General features: G+C 34.6%; 1 long non-coding RNA gene across 1 annotated transcript in view; it reads left to right on the top strand.

The window, feature by feature from the left end:
* The window catches only part of LOC133349604 (uncharacterized), a 10,130-nt gene extending 4,003 nt beyond the window's left edge, over nucleotides 1–6,127 (top strand). The window contains exons 2-3 of the long non-coding RNA XR_009755964.1: nucleotides 4,990–5,168; nucleotides 5,993–6,127. This is a non-coding gene — a long non-coding RNA (uncharacterized LOC133349604). The remainder of the gene's footprint in view (nucleotides 1–4,989; nucleotides 5,169–5,992) is intronic.
* Nucleotides 6,128–6,710: the final 583 nt, after the last annotated feature.

Here is a 6,710-nt window from a genome sequence, read left to right as displayed (position 1 = left end):
AAAAAAGTGGCCATTAAACAAAAAATTTGCTGGTAAAAAAAGTGGTCATAAAAAAAGTGAAAAAAATTGGCTGGTAAAAAGATGAATGGCGATCAAAAAAGTGACCGGTTCAAAAAAAGAGTGGCCATAAAAAGTGACCGGTTAAAAAGAAGGCCATTAAAAAAAGTGACCACAAAAAATTGGCCCGTAAAAAAGAGACCAGTCAAAAAAAATTGGTCAATAAAAACAATTGGCCATCACACAAAGTGAGAGTGGTGGCGGCGGAGGCGGCGGCGGAGGTGGAGGCGGCGGCGGCGGAGGCGGCGGTGGAGGCCGAGGCGGCGGAGGCGGCGGAGGCGGCGGTGGAGCGGAGGCTGGAGGCGGTGGTGGAGGCGGAGGCGGCGGAAGCGAGGCGGGCGAGGGAGTAGGTGGCCCGTAAAAAGAGACCAGCAAAAATAAAATTGACTGGTAAAAAAAAAAGTGTCATAAAAAAGTGAAAAAATTGCCGTAAAAAGATGGCGATCAAAAAATGACCGGTTAAAAAGAGAGTGCCATAAAAAAAGTGACCGTTAAAAAAGAATGGCCATTAAAAAAAGAGTGACCACAAAAATTGGCCCGTAAAAAAGAAAGACCAGTCAAAAAATTGATCAATGAAAAAATAATTGGCCATCACCAAAATGAGGCGGTGGCGGCGAGGTGGTAGGTGCCCATAAAAAAAAAGAGACCAGTAAAAAAATGTAATTGACTGGTAAAAAAAAAAGTCGGAACAAAAAAGTAAAAAAATTGCCCGGTAAAAAAGATAAATGCCATCAAAAACAAAGTGACGGGATTAAAAAAAAAGTGGCCATTAAACAAAAAATTTGCTGGTAAAAAAAAAAGTGGTCATAAAAAAAGTGAAAAAAAATTGGCCGGTAAAAAAGATGAATGGCGATCAAAAACAGTGACCGCGGTTAAAAAAAGAGTGGCCATAAAAAAAAAGTGACCGGTTAAAAAAGAATGGCAGTAAAACAAGAGTGACCACAAAAAATTGGCGCCGTAAAAAAAGAAAGACCAGTCAAAAAATTGATCAATGAAAAATAATTGGCCATCACACAAATGAGGCGTGGCGGCGGAGGTGGTAGGTGGCCCATAAAAAAAAGAGACCAGTAAAAAATTTAATTGACTGGTAAAAAAAAAGTCGTAAAAAAAGTAAAAAATTGCCGGTAAAAAAGATAATTGCCATCAAAAAAGTGACGGTTAAAAAAATGGCCATTAAACAAAAATTTGCTGGTAAAAAAAAAGTGGTCATAAAAAAAGTGAAAAAATTGGCCGTAAAAAGATGAATGGCGATCAAAACAGTGACCGGTTAAAAAAAGAGTGGCCATAAAAAAGTGACCGTTAAAAAAGGGCCATTAAAAAGAGTGACCACAAAAATTGGCCCGTAAAAAAGAAAGACCATCAAAAAATTGATCAATGAAAAAATAATTGGCCATCACACAAAATGAGGCGGTGGCGGCGGAGGTGGTAGGTGGCCCATAAAAAAAAGACCAGTAAAAAAATTTAATTGACTGGTAAAAAAAAGTCGTAAAAAAATAAAAAATTGGCTGGTAAAAAATAAATTGCCATCAAAAAAGTGACGGGTTAAAAAAAGTGGCCATTAAAAAAATTTGCTGGTAAAAAAAAAGTGGTCATAAAAAAGTGAAAAAATTGGCCGGTAAAAAAGATGAATGGCGATCAAAACAGTGACCGTTAAAAAAGATGGCCATAAAAAAGTGACCGGTTAAAAAAGAATGGCCATTAAAAGAGTGACCACAAAAATTGGCCTGTAAAAAAAGAAAGACCATCAAAAAATTGATCAATGAAAAAATAATTGGCCATCACACAAAGTAGGTGGTGGCGGCGGAGGTGGTAGGTGGCCCATAAAAAGAGACCAGTAAAAAAATTTTAATTGACTGGTAAAAATAAAAGTCGTAAAAAAAGTAAAAAATTGGCCGGTAAAAAAGATAAATTGCCATAAAAAAAGTGACGGGTTAAAAAAAGTGGCCATTAAACAAAAATTTGCTGGTAAAAAAAAGTGGTCATGAAAAAAAGTGAAAAAAAATTGGCCCTGGTAAAAAAAGATGAATGGCGATCAAAAACAAGTGACCGTTAAAAAAAGAGTGGCCATAAAAAAAGTGACCGGTTAAAAAAGAATGGCCATTAAAAAAAGAATGACCACAAAAAATTGGCCCGTAAAAAAAGAAAAGACCAGTCAAAAAACTTGATCAATGAAAAAATAATTGGCCATCACACAAAGTGAGGCGGTGGCGGCGGAGGTGGTAAGGTGCCCATAAAAAAAAAGAGACCAGTAAAAAAATGTAATTGACTGGTAAAAAAAAGGTCGTAAAAAAAAAGTACAAAAATTGCCCGGTAAAAAGATAAATTGCCATCAAAAAAAAGGGAAGGGTTAAAAAAAAGTGGCCATTAAACAAAAAAAGTTGCTGGTAAAAAAAAAGTGGGTCATAAAAAAAGTGAAAAAAAATTGGGCTGGTAAAAAAGATGATGGCGATCAAAAAAAGTGACCGGTTAAAAAAAAAGATTGGCCATAAAAAAGTGACCGGTTAAAAAAGAATGGCCATTAAAAAAAGTGACCACAAAAAATTGTGACCGTAAAAAAGAAAGACCAAGTCAAAAAAAATTGATCAATGAAAAAATAATTGGCCATCACACAAAGTGAGGCGGTGGCGGCGGAGGTGGTAGGTGGCCCATAAAAAAAAAGAGACCAGTAAAAAAATGTAATTGACTGGTAAAAAAAAAAGTCGTAAAAAAAAGTAACAAAATTGCCCGGTAAAAAAGATAAATTGCCATCAAAAAAAGTGAAGGGTAAAAAAAAGTGGCCATTAAACAAAAAATTTGCTGGTAAAAAAAAAAGTGGTCATAAAAAAAGTGAAAAAAATTGGCCGGTAAAAAAGATGAATGGCGATCAAAAACAGTGACCGGTTAAAAAAAGAGTGGCCATAAAAAAAGTGACCGGTTAAAAAAGAATGGCCATTAAAAAAAGAGTGACCACAAAAAATTGGCCCGTAAAAAAAGAAAGACCAGTCAAAAAATTGATCAATGAAAAAATAATTGGCCATCACACAAAAGTGAGCGGTGGCGGCGGAGGTGGTAGGTGGCCCATAAAAAAAAAGAGACCAGTAAAAAATTTAATTGACTGGTAAAAAAAAAAGTCGTAAAAAAAGTACAAAAATTGCCCGGTAAAAAAGATAAATTGGCCATCAAAAAAGTGACGGGTAAAACAAGGTGGCCATTAAACAAAAAAAAATTGCTGTAACAAAAAAAGGGGTTCCATAAAAAAAGGAAAAACAATTGGCCGGTAACAAAGATGAAGGCGATTCAAAAAAAGTGACGCGATTAAAAAAAGAGTTGGACATAAAAAAGTGACCGGGTTAAAAAAGAATGGCCATTAAAAAATAAGTGACCACAAAAAATTGGGACCGTAAAACAAAGAAAGACAAGTCAAAAAAACCTTGATCAATGAAAAAATAATTGGCCATCACACAAAGTGAGGCGGTGGCCGGCGGAGGGGTAGGGTGGCCCAATAAAAAAAAGAGACCAGTAAAAAAATGTAATTGATGGTAAAAAAAAAAGTCGTAAAAAATAAAGTAACAAAATTGCCCGGTAAAAAAGATAAATTGTCCATCAAAAAAAGTGAAGGGTTAAAAAAAGTGGCCATTAAACAAAAAAATTGCTGGTAAAAAAAAAAAGTGGTCATAAAAAAAGTGAAAAAAATTGGCTGGTAAAAAGATGATGGCGATCAAAAAAAGTGACCGGTTAAAAAAAGAGTGGCCATAAAAAAGTGACCGGTTAAAAAAGAATGGCCATTAAAAAAAGAGTGACCACAAAAAATTGGACCGTAAAAAAAGAAAGACCAGTCAAAAAAATTGATCAATGAAAAAATAATTGGCCATCACACAAAGTGAGGCGGTGGCGGCGGAGGTGGTAGGTGGCCCATAAAAAAAAAGAGACCAGTAAAAAAATGTAATTGACTGGTAAAAAAAAAGTCGTAAAAAAAAGTAACAAAATTGCCCGGTAAAAAAGATAAATTGCCATCAAAAAAAGTGACGGGTTAAAAAAAGTGGCCATTAAACAAAAAATTGCTGGTAAAAAAAAAGTGGTCATAAAAAAAGTGAAAAAAATTGGCCGGTAAAAAAGATGAATGGCGATCAAAAACAGTGACCGGTTAAAAAAAGAGTGGCCATAAAAAAGTGACCGGTTTAAAAAAGAATGGCCATTAAAAAAGAGTGACCACAAAAATTGGCCCGTAAAAAAAGAAAGACCAGTCAAAAAAATTGATCAATGAAAAAATAATTGGCCATCACACAAAGTGAGGCGGTGGCGGCGGAGGTGGTAGGTGGCCCATAAAAAAAAGAGACCAGTAAAAAAAATGTAATTGACTGGTAAAAAAAAAGTCGTAAAAGTACAAAATTGGCCCGGTAAAAAAGATAAATTGCCCTCAAAAAAAAGTGACGGGTTAAAAAAAAAGTGGCCATTAAACCAAAAAATTTGCTGTAAAAAAAAAGTGGTCATAAAAAAAGTGAAAAAAAGTGGCCGGTAAAAAGATGAATGGCGATCAAAACAGTGACCGAGTTAAAAAAGAGTGGCCATAAAAAAAGTGACCGGTTAAAAAAGAATGGCCATTAATAAAATGAGTGACCACAAAAAATTGGCCCGTAAAAAAAGAAAGACCAGTCAAAAAAAACTTGATCAATGAAAAATAATTGGCATCACACAAAGTGAGGCGGTGGCGGCGGAGGTGGTAGGTGGCCCATAAAAAAAAAGAGACCAGTAAAAAAATTTAATTGACTGGTAAAAAAAAAGTCGTAAAAAAAGTACAAAATTGCCGGTAAAAAAGATAAATTGCCATCAAAAAAAGTGACGGGTTAAAAAAAAGTGGCCATTAAACAAAAAATTGCTGGTAAAAAAAAAAGTGGTCATAAAAAAAGTGAAAAAAATTGGCCGGTAAAAAAGATGAATGGCGATCAAAAACAGTGACCGGTTAAAAAAAGAGTGGCCATAAAAAAAGTGACCGGTTAAAAAAGAATGGCCATTAAAAAAGAGTGACCACAAAAAATTGGCCCGTAAAAAAAGAAAGACCAGTCAAAAAAATTGATCAATGAAAAAATAATTGGCCATCACACAAAATGAGGCGGTGGCGGCGGAGGTGGTAGGTGGCCCATAAAAAAAAGAGACAGTAAAAAATGTTAATTGACTGGTAAAAAAAAAGTCGTAAAAAAAGTAACAAAATTGCCGGTAAAAAGATAAATTGCCATCAAAAAAAGTGACGGGTTAAAAAAAAGTGGCCATTAAACAAAAAATTGCTGGTAAAAAAAAAGTGGTCATAAAAAAAACGTGAAAAAAATTGGCCTGGTAAAAAAGATGAATGCGATCAAAAAAAAGTGACCGGTTAAAAAAAAGAGTGCCATAAAAAAAGTGACCGTTAAAAAAGAATGCCATTAAAAAAAGAGTGACCACAAAAAAAATTGGCCCGTAAAAAAAGAAAGACCAGTCAAAAAAATTGATCAATGAAAAAATAATTGGCCATCACACAAAGTGAGGCGGTGGGCGGCGGAGGTGGTAGGTGGCCCTAAAAAAAAAAGAGACCAGTAAAAAAATGTATTGACTGGTAAAAAAAAAGTCGTCAAAAAAAAGATCAAAAAATTGGCCCGGTAAAAAAAGATAAATTGCCATAAAAAAAAGTGACGGTTAAAAAAAGTGGCCATTAAACAAAAAATTTGCTGGTAAAAAAAAAGTGGTCATAAAAAAAGTGAAAAAAATTGGCCGGTAAAAAAGATGAATGGCGATCAAAAACAGTGACCGGTTAAAAAAGAGTGGCCATAAAAAAAAGTGACCGGTTAAAAAAGAATGGCCATTAAAAAAAGATGACCACAAAAAATTGGCCCGTAAAAAAAGAAAGACCAGTCAAAAAAAACTTGATCAATGAAAAAATAATTGGCCATCACACAAAGTGAGGCGGTGGCGGCGGAGGTGGTAGGTGGCCCATAAAAAAAAAGAGACCAGTAAAAAAATGTAATTGACTGGTAAAAAAAAAAGTCGTAAAAAAAAGTAACAAAATTGCCCGGTAAAAAAGATAAATTGCCATACAAAAAAGTGACGGGTTAAAAAAAGTGGCCATTAAACAAAAAATTTGCTGGTAAAAAAAAAGTGGTCATAAAAAAAGTGAAAAAAATTGGCCGGTAAAAAAGATGAATGGCGATCAAAAACAGTGACCGGTTAAAAAAAGAGTGGCCATAAAAAAAGTGACCGGTTAAAAAAGAATGGCCATTAAAAAAAGAGTGACCACAAAAAATTGGCCCGTAAAAAAAGAAAGACCAGTCAAAAAAAATTGATCAATGAAAAAATAATTGGCCATCACACTAAGTGAGGCGGTGGCGGCGGAGGTGGTAGGTGGCCCATAAAAAAAAAGAGACCAGTAAAAAAATGTAATTGACTGGTAAAAAAAAAGTCGTAAAAAAAAGTAACAAAATTGCCCGGTAAAAAAGATAAATTGCCATCAAAAAAAGTGAAGGGTTAAAAAAAAGTGGCCATTAAACAAAAAAATTGCTGGTAAAAAAAAAAGTGGTCATAAAAAAAGTGAAAAAAATTGGCCGGTAAAAAAGATGAATGGCGATCAAAAACAGTGACCGGTTAAAAAAAGAGTGGCCATAAAAAAAGTGACCGGTTAAAAAAGAATGGCCATTAAAAAAAGAGTG

This window comes from Lethenteron reissneri, chromosome 30 (assembly GCF_015708825.2).
Source record: "Lethenteron reissneri isolate LAM-NWPU_2019-01 chromosome 30, ASM1570882v1, whole genome shotgun sequence".
NCBI lineage: Eukaryota > Metazoa > Chordata > Hyperoartia > Petromyzontiformes > Petromyzontidae > Lethenteron > Lethenteron reissneri.
Note: the sequence above shows the minus strand (reverse complement) of the source record. Positions and strands in the feature narration are given on the sequence as shown.